A 22,050-nucleotide genomic window follows, 5' to 3' on the forward strand; every position below is an offset into this window, starting at 1 on the left:
CTGTAATTGTCCTATGTCAATGAACTGGAGAGTGCCACTTGTCTTGTACCTTTCGATTGGCCAAATGTAATATCAGCACTTAAGAAACTAGCCCCCCCCATGAACCATGGACCTTGCCGTTGGTGGGGAGGCTTGCGTGCCTCAGCGATACAGATAGCCGTACCGTAGGTACAACCACAACGGAGGGGTATCTGTTGAGAGGCCAGACAAACCTGTGGTTCCTGAAGAGGGGCAGCAGCCTTTTCAGTAGTTGCAAGGGCAACAGTCTGGATGATTGACTGATCTGGCCTTGTAACAATAACCAAAACGGCCTTGCTGTGCTGGTACTACGAACGGCTGAAAGCAAGGGGAAACTACGGCTGTAATTTTTACCGAGGGCATGCAGCTTTACTGTATGATTAAATGATGATGGCGTCCTCTTGGGTAAAATATTCCGGAGGTAAAATAGTCCCCCATTCGGATCTCCGGGCGGGGACTACTCAAGAGGATGTCGTTATCAGGAGAAAGAAAACTGGCGTTCTACGGATCGGAGCGTGGAATGTCAGGTCCCTTAATCGGGCAGGTAGGTTAGAAAATTTGAAAAGGGAAATGGATAGGTTAAAGTTAGATATAGTGGGAATTAGTGAAGTTCGGTGGCAGGAGGAACAAGACTTCTGGTCAGGTGACTACAGGGTTATAAACACAAAGTCAAATAGGGGTAATGCAGGAGTAGGTTTAATAATGAATAGGAAAATAGGAACGCGGGTAAGCTACTACAAACAGCTTACTGAACGCATTATTGTGGCCAAGATAGATACGAAGCCCACACCTACTACAGTAGTACAAGTTTATATGCCAACTAGCTCTGCAGATGACGAAGAAATTGAATAAATGTATGATGAAATAGAAGAAATTATTCAGATAGTGAAGGGAGACGAAAATTTAATAGTCATGGGTGACTGGAATTCGAGTGTAGGAAAAGGGAGAGAAGGAAACGTAGTAGGAGAATATGGATTGGGGCTAAGAAATGAAAGAGGAAGCCGCCTGGTAGAATTTTGCACAGAGCACAACTTAATCATAGCTAACACTTGGCTTAAGAATCATGATAGAAGGTTGTATACATGGAAGAACCCTGGAGATACTAAAAGGTATCAGATAGATTATATAATGGTAAGACAGCGATTTAGGAACCAGGTTTTAAATTGTAAGACATTTCCAGGGGCAGATGTGGACTCTGACCACAATCTATTGGTTATGACCTGTAGACTAAAACTGAAGAAACTGCAAAAAGGTGGGAATTTAAGGAGATGGGACCTGGATAAACTGAAAGAACCAGAGGTTGTACAGAGTTTCAGGGAGAGCATAAGGGAACAATTGACAGGAATGGGGGAAAGAAATACAGTAGAAGAAGAATGGGTAGCTTTGAGGGATGAAGTAGTGCAGGCAGCAGAGGATCAATTAGGTAAAAAGACGAGGGCTAGTAGAAATCCTTGGGTAACAAAAGAAATATTGAATTTAATTGATGAAAGGAGAAAATATAAAAATGCAGTAAATGAAGCAGGCAAAAAGGAATACAAACGTCTCAAAAATGAGATCGACAGGAAGTGCAAAATGGCTAAGCAGGGATGGCTAGAGGACAAATGTAAGGATGTAGAGGCTTATCTCACTAGGGGTAAGATAGATACTGCCTACAGGAAAATTAAAGAGACCTTTGGAGAAAAGAGAACCACTTGTATGAACATCAAGAGCTCAGATGGAAACCCAATTCTAAGCAAAGAAGGGAAAGCAGAAAGGTGGAAGGAGTATATAGAGGGTCTATACAAGGGCGATGTACTTGAGGACAATATTATGGAAATGGAAGAGGATGTAGATGAAGATGAAATGGGAAATACGATACTGCGTGAAGAGTTTGACAGAGCACTGAAAGACCTGAGTCGAAACAAGGCCCCCGGAGTAGACAACATTCCATTGGAACTACTGACGGCCTTGGGAGAGCCAGTCCTGACAAAACTCTACCATCTGGTGAGCAAGATGTATGAAACAGGCGAAATACCCACAGACTTCAAGAAGAATATAATAATTCCAATCCCAAAGAAAGCAGGTGTTGACAGATGTGAGAATTACCGAACAATCAGTTTAATAAGCCACAGCTGCAAAATACTAACACGAATTCTTTACAGACGAATGGAAAAACTAGTAGAAGCCGACCTCGGGGAAGATCAGTTTGGATTCCGTAGAAATACTGGAACACGTGAGGCAATACTGACCTTACGACTTATCTTAGAAGAAAGATTAAGGAAAGGCAAACCTACGTTTCTAGCATTTGTAGACTTAGAGAAAGCTTTTGACAATGTTGACTGGAATACTCTCTTTCAAATTCTAAAGGTGGCAGGGGTAAAATACAGGGAGAGAAAGGCTATTTACAATTTGTACAGAAACCAGATGGCAGTTATAAGAGTCGAGGGACATGAAAGGGAAGCTGTGGTTGGGAAGGGAGTAAGACAGGGTTGTAGCCTCTCCCCGATGTTATTCAATCTGTATATTGAGCAAGCAGTAAAGGAAACAAAAGAAAAATTCGGAGTAGGTATTAAAATCCATGGAGAAGAAATAAAAACTTTGAGGTTCGCCGATGACATTGTAATTCTGTCAGAGACAGCAAAGGACTTGGAAGAGCAGTTGAACGGAATGGACGGTGTCTTGAAGGGAGGATATAAGATGAACATCAACAAAAGCAAAACGAGGATAATGGAATGTAGTCGAATTAAGTAGGGTGATGCTGAGGGTATTAGACTAGGAAATGAGACACTTAAAGTAGTAAAGGAGTTTTGCTATTTGGGGAGTAAAATAACTGATGATGGTCGAAGTAGAGAGGATATAAAATGTAGACTGGCAATGGCAAGGAAAGCGTTTCTGAAGAAGAGAAATTTGTTAACATCGAGTATGGATTTAAGTGTCAGGAAGTCATTTCTGAAAGTATTTGTATGGAGTGTAGCCACGTATGGAAGTGAAACATGGACGGTAAATAGTTTGGACAAGAAGAGAATAGAAGCTTTCGAAATGTGGTGCTACAGAAGAATGCTGAAGATTAGGTGGGTAGATCACATAACTAATGAGGAGGTACTGAATAGGATTGGGGAGAAGAGGAGTTTGTGGCACAACTTGACCAGAAGAAGGGATCGGTTGGTAGGACATGTTCTGAGGCATCAAGGGATCACCAATTTAGTACTGGAGGGCAGCGTGGAGGGTAAAAATCGTAGAGGGAGACCAAGAGATGAATACACTAAGCAGATTCAGAAGGATGTAGGTTGCAGTAGGTACTGGGAGATGAAGAAGCTTGCACAGGATAGAGTAGCATGGAGAGCTGCATCAAACCAGTCTCAGGACTGAAGACCACAACAACAACAACAAGAAACTAGCAACAGCGCAATCCTCTTTCTTGAACACAGGACATTTGGACATGTAACACTCTCAGCACTATCATCTTATTTTCATCATGTTCTAATTATATCATACCTGTGAAGACTTCCAAACAAACTATACAAATTCCAATGCCAGAGATACTTGTACATGATACTGAATTAGTTCAAGCCATATTTGGTAGTTTATTATTGGAAACTGATAGTATACAGTGCAGACAGAGCCTTTAATACCTCCAGTCATAAAGTATTTACAGTATCTGTTTTCAAATTAACCACCACAGTATAGGTTCACGTATTCGTTTCACACCGAGGAAATTTACCGGATTGCACGATATGCAAAGTATCAGTCAGCACTTTAATTTATGATTCCTGAGGTTTCAACGATCGATGTTCCGTTTTCAGGTTTGCTGTTGAGATGATAATTCCATTTTTGCACAAAATATTTATAAGAAAACTAATTAATTACAGTATATCTGGGTAAAGAAACGCTACTAATTTTAGTCACATTACAAAAAGGCCATATGTTTTTGCATGCTTCTACTTTCGATAAGCCGTGTTTCAATATATTGTAATGTTGCCAAATATTTGTCGGAAATGGTGCTTTCATGATGTTCGATATGCTATAAATTGGTATCGAAAGTATGCATTCCGATATTGATTTTCAGAAAAAGTACCTAAGCATATCTCTGTTTCGGATCATCTGTCTTCTAAATAATTTGATGCGGCTCGTTGTGAATGCATTTCTTTTGCCAATCACATTAGCTTAGAATAGCAGTTACGCCTAACAACATCAATCATTAATTATCTGTTCGGTATATTCAAATCTGTACCTTCGCCTATGGTTTTTACCCTCTGCAGCTCCCTGGAGTATGTACCATGAAAATATTCGAGTATCATATGGAACGAGGACGTCCAGCTTCAAACCACAAGAATAACAGCGGATGTGATTCCAGTTTTGATAAAGAAAAAGCCAACACAGATTTGTCCTGTAAACAAATAGGAAACCGATGACCTGAGATGTTTCGTCTCCGTAAACCCATACTGTGCGACAGTAAATCATTCTAGAATAGTACACTCTACTCTCGGTTAAATATTCTAAACAGTTCGGTTTCTTTCGCAGAACATGACCATTCATTCTAATCTAAAGCAATCAAATGTGTTAATAGTAACGATCCACTCACGCACTACTACTCAGCTTCCTTTAAAACCCTCATATTAACATCCAAAATCATATTAGTAGGTAAGACACCATACATGTAAGAGTTTTAGTCAGTAAGTATCTGAATTCTTTTTTCTAGTCATCTTTCGGGTGGCTGCACAGCTTAGTGCGCTCGGCGGTCACTTGTAAGTAGGCTGTTTAGGTTTTTATGTTGGTAACGCCACGTAGCGCTCTGTATGAAAATCACTGACTGTGCTGTGTGCAGTCTGTGGCTGGTTTGCATTGTTGGAATATTTGCTATTGTAGTGTTGGGCAGTTGGATGTGAACAGCGCGTAGCGTTGCGCAGTTGGAGGTGAGCCGCCACCAGTGGTGGATGTGGGGAGAGAGATGGCAGAATTTTGAGAGCGGAAAAACTAAATTTGTAAGACTGGATGTCATGAACTGATATATGATGACTTTTGAAGACTATTAAGGTAAATAAATTGTTTGTTGCCTATCAAAATCTTTCATTTGCTATGTATGCCTATCAGTAGTTAGTGCCTTCAGTAGTTTGAATCTTTTATTTATCTGTCAGTATTGGCGGCTCGCTGTATTGCAGTAGTTCGAGTAACTAAGATTTTTGGGAGGTGAGTGATTCATGAAAGGTATAGGTTACTGTTAGTCAGGGCCATTCCTCTGTAGGGATTATTAAAAGTCAGACTGCGTTGCGCTAAAAATATTGTGTGTCAGTTTAGTGATGATCAGAATAAGTAAAGAGAGAAATGTCTGAGTACGTTCAGTTTTATTCAGCTGTCTTTGTACCAAATAATGTAGGAATTTACAAGCACAGTCATTCATTATTTTTCAAAGGGGACGTTTCACACTTAGTTTGTGGTAGCTTTACGCTGTTGCGAAGTAAACAGACATGCGCCAATCTGTTTGCATAAATGAAGAATAGCATTTTGTAATGCTTTTCTCGTCGTCTGGAGGTGTACCAGGAGCTGAAGTCCATAGATGACTTTCAGCACAGGGGGGGAGACAAGTTTCCCCACGGCAAAATGTTTACCATTGGACCGAACAATTCAAAAACGGCCCAAAAGGTGTGAAGGACGAAGACAGAGCAAGGCGGCCAGTTATAAACATTTTGATGCCTACGTTGAGCAAGTCCGTGATCTGAGTTTGAATAATCGGCGTGTGGCTCTTGATAACCCCATGCGTCATTTAAAACCCTGTAGTTAAGTTAATTGTCAAACTGTGTTGGGGGGGGGGGGGAGTAGTGGTTGAAATCTGATCTCGAGCCAGGTAAGCAAAGTTGGGAACCACTTTTGGTAAACTAAGTACGAATGTAAAGGAACTGTCCTGGTCGCCAGCAGATAACCAAACACACGTCACTTAGCTCTGCATTTAGAAAAATTTCGTTTACGTTCAGCGCATCATATTTATTCTGACAAACAGAACCCCGTTTATTCTACCGCGCGCCGATGTACGTAACCTTCCTCTACCTCGGCAACCTACCTCTCACACTGACAGTCAACAGTCCATATTCGCATATTCTACATAAACGCTGCTGTTTAAGATTTCAAAATTAGAAACAGGCGAACATAAATAATTATTATACATAATAATGCTATAAGGGCCATATTGTTACAATATCCACCCAGCTGGGAAATGCAGTAATTGCACCATGTTTGTGACGCAGCGATGCTTAGGAATACTTCTGTTGTCCGAAAAGCAGTCGTAATGTCATTCGGTGCCTCACAATAAGAGCAGGAAGGCTCGTTTGCTATGCCGTTGACGACTCGATGGTGCAGAACAATGCCTGCCGTCGGGTCGAAATACTCTGGCGTATTCCGATGCCCGCCTTTGATGTTGGCCGCCTTCCAGGGAAGAGGACACGCTTAAAAATAAAATGTCGTCAGTTCTCCTTAACGTTGCCTTCTGCGACATGGACTGCGGTTTAATATCCTGCAGTCAATGTTTTACTTCGGTGGTTTATCCTGAGGTCGTCCGTTTGCCTTTCGCACACAGCAGAAAGGAATTCTACAACAGGGTGTGTGTGCACAAGAGAACAGCTACTATACTTTGATCAGATCTGCAGACCAGGTGTGCAAGCGCAGTGTCGGTAGACGTCCTGATCTAACAAGTCGTTTACGCAGTACTCACGTTTTTCGAGTATCTGTGTACCTGCACAAAAAATTTGGAGACCTGACAAGAAGCATTTGGGGATGATTTTCGCTCCGTGAACATTTAACGAGGCTTATTTACACAAACCACAGGTAGAACCATACTGACACATCACCGAATCTCTCCACAGCTGATGGAGACGAATAGGAGTGGCATCTAAGGAGCCTCTCTCCTTCACTATCACTCGTGTGTTCAGTAGGACTGACTTCGGTAGAGAATCTTCAGAGTATCTCAAAACATTCTGACATTTCTTCGTAATTTTTCAGTAGAATGAATGATCCTTTGCGTTTATGGTCTGCATTTGCAACTCCATCTCCTCTGCAGCTGTTTACTTTGGCTTGCGAGTGAGGATACAGGTTGACGCTAAGGCATTTGCATCCAACGTTAAAACATATGCGCTGCATCACGGCGCATGCGTCTCTGATGCTAACAGCTCAGAGTCAGACATGTTAATTAGGAGGTAACGAAGCTCATTGTCCACGCCTTCTATCTCGCTGAGTAACCGGACTGAAATCACACCGGTGTGGAGAATCGTCGGTGGGAGAAGCATAGCAGCGATGAAACGAGAGCCGCATTCCAAGATTTATCGAGACTGAAACCTGAAATCCGATTAATTCAACAGAACCAATTCTGCCATATTTTTGATAACTGAAACCAAGAAATTGAAGTAGACGTCAAATTTTTGACCTGATATAAATCATGAAATGCCCACATCGCTACAAAGCTCTGCCAAAGCCAACTTACTTGGCGGTAAAACGCAGTTTTGCTGCCTATCGTCCGTACATATCTCACGAACAAATGTCTCGTCCAGACGATATCTAAATGGTACCATCTAAATAATAGCAAATATTTTGAGAAAGATCCTTCATCTCCTGTTTCACTGGCTAAAATGTGGCAAACATTAACACATTTTACAGAATAGTTGCTTAATTAGCTACAAAAATCTGCTCAATATACCTTTTGGAGAAACAAGAAAACGAGAAAACTAACAGAAATAGAAATAAAAAATGGAGCAGACATTAAATAAGAAAGACAAAAATTGATAAACATGTTTTATCTGATTTTACTTTTACCTTTTTGGCTATTAATTCTATAAAAATTTTCGAAGGGATAAATAACATAATTTTTGTAAAAGAATTATGTTTTACAAAATTTGAGGATACGTATTTTTCTAAATCCTATAGTTTGTTTCCTACAATACCAGAATATGTAAATATCAAAGAATTAGGAAAGATAAAAACAAATGATATTGTTTAATTTGTGTCTTGAAAAGGAATAAAGATTGCTAACAGGGAAAAAGAATAAAGATTAGTAACAAACATACAATATGAAATTGGTATTCCTGAAAAGCGACCGTCCACCTTCCTAATCTGACATGTAATAGCTTACAGGTTTGTAAAAAGCCAAGATCTTGATGGTCACAGTATACTGTGGTTTTTGCTCCATGTAAATAGTAATGAAACTTTTTGAACACCCACACTACTGCGAGATAAGCTCTCTCGCAACTTGACAGCGTCCTACTAGCGAAAGCTATTGGCAAAAGGTGAGCTTGCTATTTATTACTCGAATTTGGAACAGACATACAGCCAAACCAACATATGAAGGGTCAGTCATTGATTCAAATTCAACTGACATATCGGAATGATATACAATCTTCGTGTTAGACAAAGCTTCTTTGATTGCTTCGAATGCTCGTTGGCATTCCTCAGTCCATTGCCAATACGCATTCTTCCTTAATAAATTTCATAATTTCTAGGAACAGGAAAATCTTTTATTGCACTGGTCTTCTTTTCATCGGGTAAAATACCTCTTGAATTTATCATATGTCCTATGAATTTTATTTTCCCCATGCAGAAATGTGACTTTTGTAGATTCGCTGTTATTCCCACACTAGAAAATCTCTCTAATACTCATGTCAGTATATTCACATGTTCTCCCCAGGAATCTGTAGCTATCAGCACGTCATCGACAAATAATGTTAGCTGACTCCGTAGTTCAGGTCCTAATGCTTCATCCAATGTGGATATGAATACTCCTGAACTGATATTCAAACCAAATGGAAGAACCTTGAATTGATAACTCGTACAGGTGTATGCAAGTGCAGTATACGTTCTTGAATCTTCATCTAACTTGACCTGCCAGTATGAAGCACACAAAACAGCTGTAAATTACTTCACTCCATTGACCTTTTGAACCAGCTCATCTCTATTTTCTGGGTGGGTATATACTGGTACAATAATTGTGTTAATTTCACGAACATAGAGTACTAGACTTACTTTTCCATCTGGTTTTGGCACAATGAGGAGCGGACTGAAGTAGGGACTGTTTGAAGGTTCAGTCACATTCCAGTCTAACATCGTCTGTATTTCTTGGTCCACTGCATTGCGTTGTTTCCAAGGAACTGGACAGAGACTATGGAAGTATGTTCCGTGTGGCTTGACGTTCAGATGACATGTATAACCCTTGATGATACCTTGTTTCTCTTCGAATACTCTCATATACTTGCATAATAGAGCAGTCAGTGTGTCTTTTGCTCTTCCTTAAGATGCTCTGGTTCACTTAACTTCTGTTGTATCTGCTCGGATACTTCTACTACTTGCATTACTCTAATGGAACTTGTCTTAATTGGCTTTTATATTATTAATTGTAATTTTGCCCCTCGGCAGTATCTTCTACGTTCTCCCTCTTTGCTTAGCGAGTATGCCTGGGCTAGGGCTTCGTCGATCCAAAAATTTACCTTCCCGGTAGAAAAGTATAATTTTGCAGCCTTCTTCCGGATAGTCTATAATCCAAGAACACAGTCGACTATTAATTTATCAAGTACTAGGAACGCGCATGTTGTCGCTGCATTTCCTATATTCAATGTTAGCATCGTCTGCATCCTCATGGATTGGGATAGCGTGCCAAGCGCTCCTAGTATCTTGCAGTGTTGTGCAGGAAAAGTCGGTAACTGAGTTTTCTTCGTTAATTTATTAAATACATTTACAGACACTGCATTTACCGATGCGCCCGTAACCAAAACTACTGTCACTGGAAAACCTTCTATTATAAATTTAATTGCAGATATGGGTTCTGATAAGTGTTATTCTATACATTTCGTTGTGTCAGCACAAAGCTCCTTTTCTATTAACTTTGCCTTGTTATAGCTAGCTCACCATGCGAACTTTCTGCCCATAGTCCCTATGACTTTCCTCAAGTGCTCTTCCGGGGTACGATACGATATGGTCGTAATTAGTCTTCCGAGTGCAATTCATTTGCATGAATCACTCCCTCTTCGTTAATAACTGGTGTCTGTTGTCTACAGTCATTATTCATTGGCACATGTTATTGTTTTGCCAATTCGTGGAATTTGGATTTACATTATATCCTGGATTGTATCGTCTATCGTGTCTATTCTGCCTGTTTTTGCATTAACGGAAATTATTCCCATTGTCGCTACGCTGGTTACGATGTTGATCGTAATTATTAAAATGCTGCGGCGCGCGAAACACATTTGTTTCTTGAATCAGCTGACTGCTCGTACTGTTGCGGTAGGCATTATTCGCCTGCCAGTACGAGCTGTGTCTATCTACTCTTGCCTTAATGTCTTCTTGGATCAAGTCAATGGCATAAATTCTTAAAAATTCTTCTAAATTCTCCTCTGACGCGTGTATTAATTTTTCTTGCATCTCAGCTGGAAGTTTCGTCTTCAAAATCCACAAAATATCCTTATGAGTTATAGGCTCATCCCAGCATTCTGCTTTGTTTAAATACTTCTCAATGTATCGCCATATACTTCCAGATTTTGCACAGGAAAGTTCCGGGTTAAATACACTCCTGGAAATTGAAATAAGAACACCGTGAATTCATTGTCCCAGGAAGGGGAAACTTTATTGACACATTCCTGGGGTCAGATACATCACATGATCACACTGACAGAACCACAGGCACATAGACACAGGCAACAGAGCATGCACAATGTCGGCACTAGTACAGTGTATATCCACCTTTCGCAGGAATGCAGGCTGCTATTCTCCCATGGAGACGATCGTAGAGATGCTGGATGTAGTCCTGTGGAACGGCTTGCCATGCCATTTCCACCTGGCGCCTCAGTTGGACCAGCGTTCGTGCTGGACGTGCAGACCGCGTGAGACGACGCTTCATCCAGTCCCAAACATGCTCAATGGGGGACAGATCCGGAGATATTGCTGGCCAGGGTAGTTGACTTACACCTTCTAGAGCACGTTGGGTGGCACGGGATACATGCGGACGTGCATTGTCCTGTTGGAACAGCAAGTTCCCTTGCCGGTCTAGGAATGGTAGAACGATGGGTTCGATGACGGTTTGGATGTACCGTGCACTATTCAGTGTCCCCTCGACGATAACCAGTGGTGTACGGCCAGTGTAGGAGATCGCTCCCCACACCATGATGCCGGGTGTTGGCCCTGTGTGCCTCGGTCGTATGCAGTCCTGATTGTGGCGCTCACCTGCACGGCGCCAAACACGCATACGACCATCATTGGCACCAAGGCAGAAGCGACTCTCATCGCTGAAGACGACACGTCTCCATTCGTCCCTCCATTCACGCCTGTCGCGACACCACTGGAGGCGGGCTGCACGATGTTGGGGCGTGAGCGGAAGACGGCCTAACGGTGTGCGGGACCGTAGCTCAGCTTCATGGAGACGGTTGCGGATGGTCCTCGCCGATACCCCAGGAGCAACAGTGTCCCTAATTTGCTGGGAAGTGGCGGTACGGTCCCCTACGGCACTGCATAGGATCCTACGGTCTTGGCGTGCATCCGTGCGTCGCTGCGGTCCGGTCCCAGGTCGACGGGCACGTGCACCTTCCGCCGACCACTGGCGACAACATCGATGTACTGTGGAGACCTCACGCCCCACGTGTTGAGCAATTCGGCGGTACGTCCACCCGGCCTCCCGCATGCCCACTATACGCCCTCGCTCAAAGTCCGTCAACTGCACATACGGTTCACGTCCACGCTGTCGCGGCATGCTACCAGTGTTAAAGACTGCGATGGAGCTCCGTATGCCACGGCAAACTGGCTGACACTGACGGCGGCGGTGCACAAATGCTGCGCAGCTAGCGCCATTCGACGGCCAACACCGCGGTTCCTGGTGTGTCCGCTGTGCCGTGCGTGTGATCATTGCTTGTACAGCCCTCTCGCAGTGTCCGGAGCAAGTATGGTGGGTCTGACACACCGGTGTCAATGTGTTCTTTTTTCCATTTCCAGGAGTGTACTTCTTTCCTTGCACGCCACGGGACCAATACTTAACGAGAAACGCCTTCTCAAATTCTTCGTAAATTTTGCACGTATCCATCATATCCATGGCCCATAACGCACCATCACCTAGGATATAACCTGAATCTTTTGCACTTCAGTCCATGCCCTTGGTAATATTCCACGAAATCTTCGTATGAATACAACCAGGTTTATTGATTTTCGGTCCGGTGAGAACGGCCGAAATTGCCGAAGCTTCAACAATTTTCTTCCATTAGTATCGCAGCATACATATTATTAGCTTGTTGCGTTGCATGCATTCCGTTGTAATTTATATTTCCCATAGGCGAAGCATGTCCGTGACCAAAACATGCAGGATTCGTGGCTCGAGGCCTGCCTTCGCTCTGCTTCACGCAATTCGTTTCTACAATCTTTTACTGCTCCTCGAATCTGTTCCACATCTTTCGAATCATTTTCTACGTAGTGGGCTACTTCGTCCTTCCATTGTTTGAAATTTGCTCCTAATTGTTCTTATACCTCACTAATATCTTCCTTAACATGTTCTGAAATTGGTAAGTTGTCAATAGGCAATTCACTTACCGCTTATTTTATGCTTTCGTCTACGCATTGCATCACCTGCTTTCTTTAGCGGATCCCATTCGTCTAGTTTAGTTGAGAAATCTTGTTGGTGCTTACTGAAATTTGCTTGTATCAACTGATGCTAATCGCAGTTTTCGTTAACTCTCTTTCGGAAATTTCTATTTCCTCCTGCTTCCATCAAATGGTTTGCATCTCTTGGATGATCTTTTGAATTCCCAGAGGGAGCTGCTATTGTATATTTCGCAATTTCGTTATCTCATTTGCGATTTGTTGTTGCTTGTTAAGTATTGCCTGAATTGCAGCTTACAGTCAGTTTGTTTTTGACACGTGTCTGCTTCCTTCTGTGATACAGTTTGTACCACTGCTGACGTATCAGTTTGTTTCTGTGACATATCACGCACCGCTATTCACAAATCCGTTAGCTTTTGTGATATTGTAATTACCGACACAGATAAAAGTTTCAGGTGTTCCAAAATTAAAGTTAAAAGATTTGTCTCCTGTTGAGACAAAGCTGCAATCTCCTCTAAACTAGGAATTTCACAGATTTCCTGAAAATCTGAAACTTTCTCTTTATTCATTTTAATTTGTGATCGACTCTTGACCATAACACAATTAGAAACACAAAAAAACCTGTATGCCTTTACACACCTAATTGTACTACTTCACACAAAAAATACTCCTGAAAAGAATGCACAGAATAACTGCCAATGACTACTTCTGAAGACAAGACAGAAATTAAGTGCAAATATATCACTATTATACAATGTAAAGGTTGAGGCTATTCAGATGATAGACCCACAGTGAGACAAGAATGATCATCAGTGTGTATGATTGCGGCGATGTGAAGTTCTGTGGTGGGATCGCGACTGCTCAGCTCACACGACCAGATTCCACCAATTGTTAATTATTGTACATGAAACACACACACAATATACGGATTAGTACTTGCATATAATAGTGAAACACAATATATATAACAATTGCTAATTATTGGATGTCCTCTACTCGGACGCCAATTTCAATATATTTTTATTTTAATTATTGGTTTAGTTATGGTTTTAGGTGGTTTGTCTTAGTTCCTTATTTAGTTTTGTTTTTATTCTCCTGAAAACCCGGAAAATACAAAATAATGGTTCAAATGGCTCTGAGCACTATGGGACTTAACATCGGAGGTCATCAGTCCCCTAAAACTTAGAACTACTTAAACCTAACTAACCTAAGGACATCACACACATCCATGCCAAGGCAGGATTCGAACCTCCGACCGTAGCGGTCGCGCGGTTCCGGACTGAAGCGCCTAGAACCGCTCGGCCACAGCGGCCGGCGAGAATACAAATATTTCGTTTTAAATACCACAGGAGAGCAAGAGATGTATTCCGCAGCGGCAATCTCGCGGAAATTCCTCGTGATTATCTGCTCCACCTGAAATCTCTACAACTTTTATTCGCCACACAGTTCGTTCGGCACAACTGTGTGCTGTGGTGTTTGATGAGGCTGGATGATAGGTCCAACAATTTATCAAGTTAAAGTTTGATAATTCGGATATAATCTCTCGGCGAATTCTGATCGTGGAAAATGCAGGTTCGCACTATCGTTCCAAACTTCACCTCCGAGCGATCTACATCTCGTATTATCTGTACCATATAATTAACTAATTTCGTTATGGAGATATACACACCCTGATGCTAATTATTTGATTTTATTTTGTGCAAAAAACTACACTCCTGGAAATGGAAAAAAGAACACATTGACACCGGTGTGTCAGACCCACCATACTTGCTCCAGACACTGCGAGAGGGCTGTACAAGCAATGATCACACGCACGGCACAGCGGACACACCAGGAACCGCGGTGTTGGCCGTCGAATGGCGCTAGCTGCGCCCGCATCTCGTGGTCGTGCGGTAGCGTTCTCGCTTCCCACGCCCGGGTTCCCGGGTTCGATTCCCGGCGGGGTCAGGGATTTTCTCTGCCTCGTGATGGCTGGGTGTTGTGTGCTGTCCTTAGGTTAGTTAGGTTTAAGTAGTTCTAAGTTCTAGGGGACTTATGACCACAGCAGTTGAGTCCCATAGTGCTCAGAGCCATCTGGCGCTAGCTGCGCAGCATTTGTGCACCGCCGCCGTCAGTGTCAGCCAGTTTGCCGTGGCATACGGAGCTCCATCGCAGTCTTTAACACTGGTAGCATGCCGCAACAGCGTGGACGTGAACCGTATGTGCGGTTGACGGACTTTGAGCGAGGGCGTATAGTGGGCATGCGGGAGGCCGGGTGGACGTACCGCCGAATTGCTCAACACGTGGGGCGTGAGGTCTCCACAGTACATCGATGTTGTCGCCAGTGGTCGGCGGAAGGTGCACGTGCCCGTCGACCTGGGACCGGACCGCAGCTCCTGGGGTATCGGCGAGGACCATTCGCAACCGTCTCCATGAAGCTGGGCTACGGTCCCGCACACCGTTAGGCCGTCTTCCGCTCACGCCCCAACATCGTGCAGCCCGCCTCCAGTGGTGTCGCGACAGGCGTGAATGGAGGGACGAATGGAGACGTGTCGTCTTCAGCGATGAGAGTCGCTTCTGCCTTGGTGCCAATGATGGTCGTATGCGTGTTTGGCGCCGTGCAGGTGAGCGCCACAATCAGGACTGCATACGACCGAGGCACACAGGGCCAACACCCGGCATCATGGTGTGGGGAGCGATCTCCTACACTGGCCGTACACCACTGGTTATCGTCGAGGGGACACTGAATAGTGCACGGTACATCCAAACCTTCATCGAACCCATCGTTCTACCATTCCTAGACCGGCAAGGGAACTTGCTGTTCCAACAGGAAAATGCACGTCCGCATGTATCCCGTGCCACCCAACGTGCTCTAGAAGGTGTAAGTCAACTACCCTGGCCAGCAATATCTCCGGATCTGTCCCCCATTGAGCATGTTTGGGACTGGATGAAGCGTCGTCTCACGCGGTCTGCACGTCCAGCACGAACGCTGGTCCAACTGAGGCGCCAGGTGGAAATGGCATGGCAAGCCGTTCCACAGGACTACATCCAGCATCTCTACGATCGTCTCCATGGGAGAATAGCAGCCTGCATTGCTGCGAAAGGTGGATATACACTGTACTAGTGCCGACATTGTGCATGCTCTGTTGCCTGTGTCTATGTGCCTGTGGTTCTGTCAGTGTGATCATGTGCTGTATCTGACCCCAGGAATGTGTCAACAAAGTTTCCCCTTCCTGGGACAATGAATTCACGGTGTTCTTATTTCCAGGAGTGTATTTGAACATTTACTATACAGGGTGAGTCACTAACTATTGCCACCAAGAATAACTCTCAAAGTATGATAGCAGCTGGAAAGTTTGTGGGACAAAAGTTGCATGGACAACGAGGCCATAATATGACACTGGTTTTTTGTTGCTAGGTGGGGTCGCTCTAGAGATATGAAGGTCAACTTGGTTTTTTTAAATGGGGTGCTATAGTTTGGTACTTATTTTCTGATATCGGCTATAGAGAGGAATCCAATTATGTGTAACCATAAGGTCTTTGAAGAGCAACGAAGGTCACAAAGGCTGCGTGAACGTCCATTTACAGAAGGTGTTTCTAGTGTCCTGCGGTCGGCAGGAAAGAACTAAGAGTCAATTTGAACACTCTTTATTATAATTAAGGAAAAACGCCTTCTTGGCATACACTAAGTGCTAAATGCAAGAACAAACAGAAAAAAACCACAACTCTTGTGGTTGCAAGCCAGATAAAGAAACAAGACAATGGAGAAAAATACTAACAAAAATGTACTCTAGAAAATACAAAATACAACGTGCTACCGCAACGCAGTATTCGGCGAATATTTCCTATTTGCACGACGTATGGGAGAGAATTGTCAGAGCATGTGCTTCGATAAGATGCCACCTTTTTGACCTTCGTTGACCTTCAAAGACCTTACTGTTACACTTTATTAGATTCGTCTCGATAGCCTCTGTCAGAAAATAAGTACGAAACTATAGCATCCCATTAAAAAAAAGTTGACCTTCATATCTCTGACGCGACCCCACTCATCAACAAAAAACCAACGTTATACTATGGCCCACGTTGTCCCATGCAACATGTGTCCTACAAACTTTTCAGCTACTATCATACTTTCGGAGTTATCCTTAGTGGCAATAGTTAGTGACTCACCCTCTATATTCTAATGGCGTCTCACAACAATACAATCTCTCCTTCTTTCACATTTCAGATCTCTCCATTTTATTCACAAAGAGTCCCTAAAACAAAATCTTTGGTTCGGTAAGACACAGAGATGCGTTCGTGGTACGGAACGTCCGATTCTCGCAGTCGATATATTCCGTTCGCAGACTAATGGAATTTTACAGCTGAAGGGTTTTATTTTTCAGTATGTTCTCGGGATGTGTGTCTCAGATTAGTGCTCTTTCTAAACTTTTACTTCTTATGCCGTACAGCTGAACTAATCAGAATTGCAGTGATGATAATTTTTTGTGTGCTGTCAATGAGTTACATCCCAGATTATACACAGTCAGACCCTTGACACTGCAGTACACATTAACAAAACATTATTCATGTATTACAAAAGTATGTCTATCTTTCACTTCAGCAGTGACGTGTTGTTTCCATGAATTCAGTTGCAAGCTATAATATATGAACAGTCTCCTGTATGTCGACAGTGATATACTCTTTGCATGGATATAGTTGCAAGCTGTATTTAATAGTATGGCTGTCTTCAGCAATGGCTGCTAAATATCTATTATTATTGTTTTTTTTTGTCCAAGGTTAACTGCAATGAAGAGTGTGTAACACCAAACATATTCCAGTTTTATTTACAAAGCATCTTTAGAAGTCCTTCTGAAAATATAATAAACAAATACGTTTCTTCATTTTGGTATTCATACATTAAAAAGCAGTGATTTCTGAGTGTGTAAGCGCAGCTAAAATGATGAGACTGTAAGACGCTATTGAAAATCATCCTTAGCGATGACGCAAATAAAAGGCTCCATTGCTTCATAGAAGTACTGCGAGGAAAAGAAAAGAGTCCAAGTCATTGAGAATGACTCTCAGATGACAGAAGCGACATTGCTTTAAAAGAAGCAGGTGCAGTTTCTCTGACGTTGGTAGTGAATAGCTGCGTGGATGTTAAGGGGCTAACCAGATGATTCTATCTCCACCTCCTGCGCTCCTCGGCCGCCACATTGCTAATTACTTCTGAAAAAGAACCTCTCCAGAAACCTTAATTAAGTTCGCGGTGAACGTTACGAGTAGGAACGCAGCCAGACCTGCCTTCACCGAGAGACTTTGCTCCGCTTCCTCTTAAAATTTAAGGTTTTAATTTAATATCAAAGAATCTGAGAGCACCATCTGCACGCGTAGAATAACTGACTGGGAAACATCTCTCCCAAGCATATACAGGTCACAGACTTTGTACACTATTTAAGAATTTGTGTCACGAAAATTCTTTTACTTATATGCACTCAGCGTCCCTTCATTTTCCGCCCTTATAACTGCAAATGTCAACGCAGAGTTTCTAAGTGTCATGAGTTGTTCATAGCTCTTTTTCTGCAAGCGTGATAATATAGTTCATTTGCAGGTAACTGCGGAAGTCAGACAACGACACCTGCATAAACGTAGGAAAGGCTTGAAGAAGTGCAGTGACGTCGGTGGGTTTTCGAGATTTTGTGATGATGTAATGGATGTTTCGGTTATCTTGCAGCATAATCTGAGTGTTGACTGTTATTTATTTACTACTGTTACTAGATGTTTCAAAGCTACACTTCATTCGTTCTTCCTCTTCTTAGCCTCTACGTGGACCATATAGAGCATTTATTCGGACTTCTTTTTCCGAATAACATTCTTCTCCCGTTTTCCCAATATTTTTTTATTCTCTCTTTCAGCTGTTGCTTTAGTTGCTGTGTGAGGATTCTTTCACGTGTTCTCTCCTTTACCTGAAAACATTTTAAGCTATTTACTTTGGTTTTGATGTTCTCCCTATTCTGAATGTTTTCTCCAGTTATATTCATTTTTCCTAAGTCTGTTTCAGAATATTTGAACCAATGACTTTGTTATTAAAATATTGGAAGTTTCTTTCAGTTAATCTCTTGTCGTCCATTCTTTCCACAAGTCCACATAAACTAACCTGTTGTTGTTGTTGTGGTCTTCAGTCCAGAGACTGAGCTCTCCATGGTACTCTATCCTGTGCAAGCTTCTTCATCTCCCAGTACCTACTGCAACCTACATCCTTCTGAATCTGCTTAGTGTATTCGTCTCTAGGTCTCCTTCTAAGATTGTTACCCTCCACGTTTCCCTCCAGTGCTAAACTGGTGATCCCTTGATGCCTCAGAGTGTGTCCTATGAACCGATCCCTTCTTCTAGTCAAGTTGTGTCACAAATTCCTCATCTCCCAATTCTATTCAATGCCTCGTCATTAGTTACAAAATTCTTCCGTAGCACCACATTTCGAAAGTTTCTATTCTGTTCTTGTCTAAACTATTTATCGTCCATGTTCCACTTTTCATGCATGGATACTGTTGTGTGCATAGTTCCGCATAGTCAGCGCGTACACAACTTTACCACTAGAGCGCGCCCCGCTAAGCACAACAGCGCAGGCGCAGCGCTCGTCCGTCTCCGCACTACGAGATGGTGCTGTCTTAGAGACGGACCAAATTCTGCTTCCGCCGATCCGCGTAGTAATATGTAACGCAGCCAATGAGATTGCTGCTAACGTAGAACCTTTTCTCCTCGCGGATCACACTCGCGTAGTGATACCTAAACGCTCGAGGTGTTATAACGAGTGTACAGACCTCCGATTAGTCAGTCTGCATTAGTCTGCATTAGTCTACATTAGTCTATAGTCAAGTTCCAGTCTGCGCCTAATAAGATTATCATATTCCTGTACATAGCATGAAGAGAAATATGTAGACACTTTGTCAAGTATCAAGACCAAAGGAACTTCAGATTGTCAATTGGAAACAGCATCCAGAATCAAACTACGTAACATCTATGATTTTTATTATTTTAATAAATCTGTCTGAAAATTAATCAAGTTCTGTTTGAAGTTGGTCACCGTCAATCTGCTACTCTAAGTGTGCAAGTGGCATTTCTATCGTCTGACCTAACGGCAGAAGATAAACACGCCACGATAAGACCACGAGACATATTGATGACACTCGCCTACTTCGTTAGAGCGACAAGTCAAATAATCTGATGGTGTGTGTACCGAAGGTCTTACAGTACGCACACCACGGATACACTCCGTACAAATACTTTCCGAAATTACTTCCTGACACTTAAATCTAAACTCGATGTTAACGAATTTCTCTTCTTCAGAAATTCTTTCCTTTCCATAGCCAGTCTACATTTTATATCGTCTCTACGTCGACCACCATCAGTTATTTCGAAATAGCAAAATTCATCTATTACTTTAAGTGTCTTGTTTCCTAAACTAAATACCTCAGCATCACATGAAATAATTCGACTACGTTCCATTATCCTCATTTTACTCATTACAATGAGCCGCGCGGGGTAGCCGCGTTGTCTATGGCGCCTTGTGACGGTCTGCGTGGCTCCCACCATCGGAGGATGGAGTCATCCCTCGGTCATCGGTGTGTGTGTGTTATCCTTAGTGTTAAGTTAGTTTAAGTTAGATTAAGTAGTGCGTAAGCTTAGGGACTGATGACCGCAGCAGTTTGGTCCCATAAGGCCTCACAACAAATTTCCAAAAAATTTACTCATGTTAATGTTCATCTTATATCATTCAGTTCAACTGCTCTTCCAAGTCCGTTGCTGTCTCTGGCAGGATTACAATGTCATCGGCAAACCTCAAACTTTTTATTTCATCTCCATGGATTTTAATTCCTACTCCAAATTTTTCTTTTGTTTCTTTTACTGCTGCACAATATACAGATTGAATAACATCGGGGATAGGCTACAATCCTGTCTCACTCCTTTCTCAAGCACTGCTTCCCTTTCGTGTCGCTCGATTCTTGTAAGTGCCATCTGGTTTCTATGCAAATTATAAATAGCCTTTCCCTCGCTGTATTTGACCCCTGACACCTTCAGAACTAGAAAGAGAGTATTGCAGTCAACACTGTCAAAAGCTTTCTCTGAGTCTATAAATACTAGAAACGTAGGTTCGCCTTTCCTTAATATATCTTCTGAGATAAGGCCTATGGTCAGTATTGCCTCGCGTGTTGCAACATTTCTACGGAATCCCAATAGATTTACCCCGTGGTCGGCTTCTACCAGTTTTTCCATTCATCTGTAAAGAATTCGTGTTAGTATTTTGCAGCTATGGCTTACTGAACTGATAATTCGGTAATTTTCACATCTGTCAACACCTGCTTTCTTTCGGATTGGAATTATTATTATCTTCTTGAAGTCTGAGGGTATTTCATCAGTCTCTTACATTTTTCTCACCAGATGGTACAGTTTTGTCACGGTTGGCTCTCCCGAGGCTGTCAATAGTTCTAATGGAATGTTGTCTACTCCCGGCGCCTTGTTTCAACTTAGGCTACCACCTCCTTATTGAGTGCGAGATTTGATAAGTTTCTTGTTTAATAGAATTTTCTGTCGTTTCTTAATTTGTAGTTGTCATTTTCACCTGCGGTGTGTCCCAGAACTCTTCGAAGGATTATCCTCACAGTTTCCTCATTGATCCTGTTTCATTTATTCATATTTCTTTCTTTACGAGTAGTTTCTGGATATTAATTGGATTCTCAAGCGTTCGAACATAAAATAAATATAAACAGCGTGTCTCAGCTGAAAGGTACATATGTTGGTAAATTACGTTATAGCAGCATTACACTACGACAATTTTACCTACGAGAACAACCAAATAAAACATCAATCAGCAAAAAGCATACTCTGAGGTGAAAAAAGTTATGGAACAGTGACATGCAGATGCACAGAAGACTGTGATATCGTGTAGGCAAGGCATAAAAGAGGCGGTCATTAGCAGAGCTGTCACTTGTAATCTATCGATTGATGTTAAGAGATGTCCGAAGTCATTGTGGGCGCACGACGGAAGTCAGCAGATATTTTACGTGGAATAGTAGTTGGAGCTAGGCACAAGGGACATTCCATTCCGAAAATCGTTAGGGAATTCAACTTTCCGAGACCCACAGTGTCAAGAGTGTACCGAGAATATCCATTTTCAGGCATTACCTCTCACCACGGATAACGCAGTGGCTGCCTACTTTCAGTTAACGACCCAGAGCAGCGGCGTTGGCGTAGGGTTGTCAGTGCTAACAGACAAGCAACACTGCGTGAAATAATAGGAGAAATCAATGTGGGACGTACGACGGACGTATCCGTTAGGACACAGCGGCAAAATTTATCGTTAATGGGCTATGGCAGCAGACGACTGAAATCAGTGCCTTTGCTAACAGCACGACATCGCATGCAGCGCCTCTCCTTAGTTTGTGACCATATCGGTTGGTCACCAGACGACTAGAAATCCGTGGCCTGGTTAGGTGAATCCCGACTTCAGTTGGTAAGAGCTGATGGTATGGTTCAAGTATGGCGCAG

Source organism: Schistocerca nitens, chromosome 1 (assembly GCF_023898315.1).
Source record: "Schistocerca nitens isolate TAMUIC-IGC-003100 chromosome 1, iqSchNite1.1, whole genome shotgun sequence".
Taxonomy (NCBI): Eukaryota; Metazoa; Arthropoda; class Insecta; order Orthoptera; family Acrididae; genus Schistocerca; species Schistocerca nitens.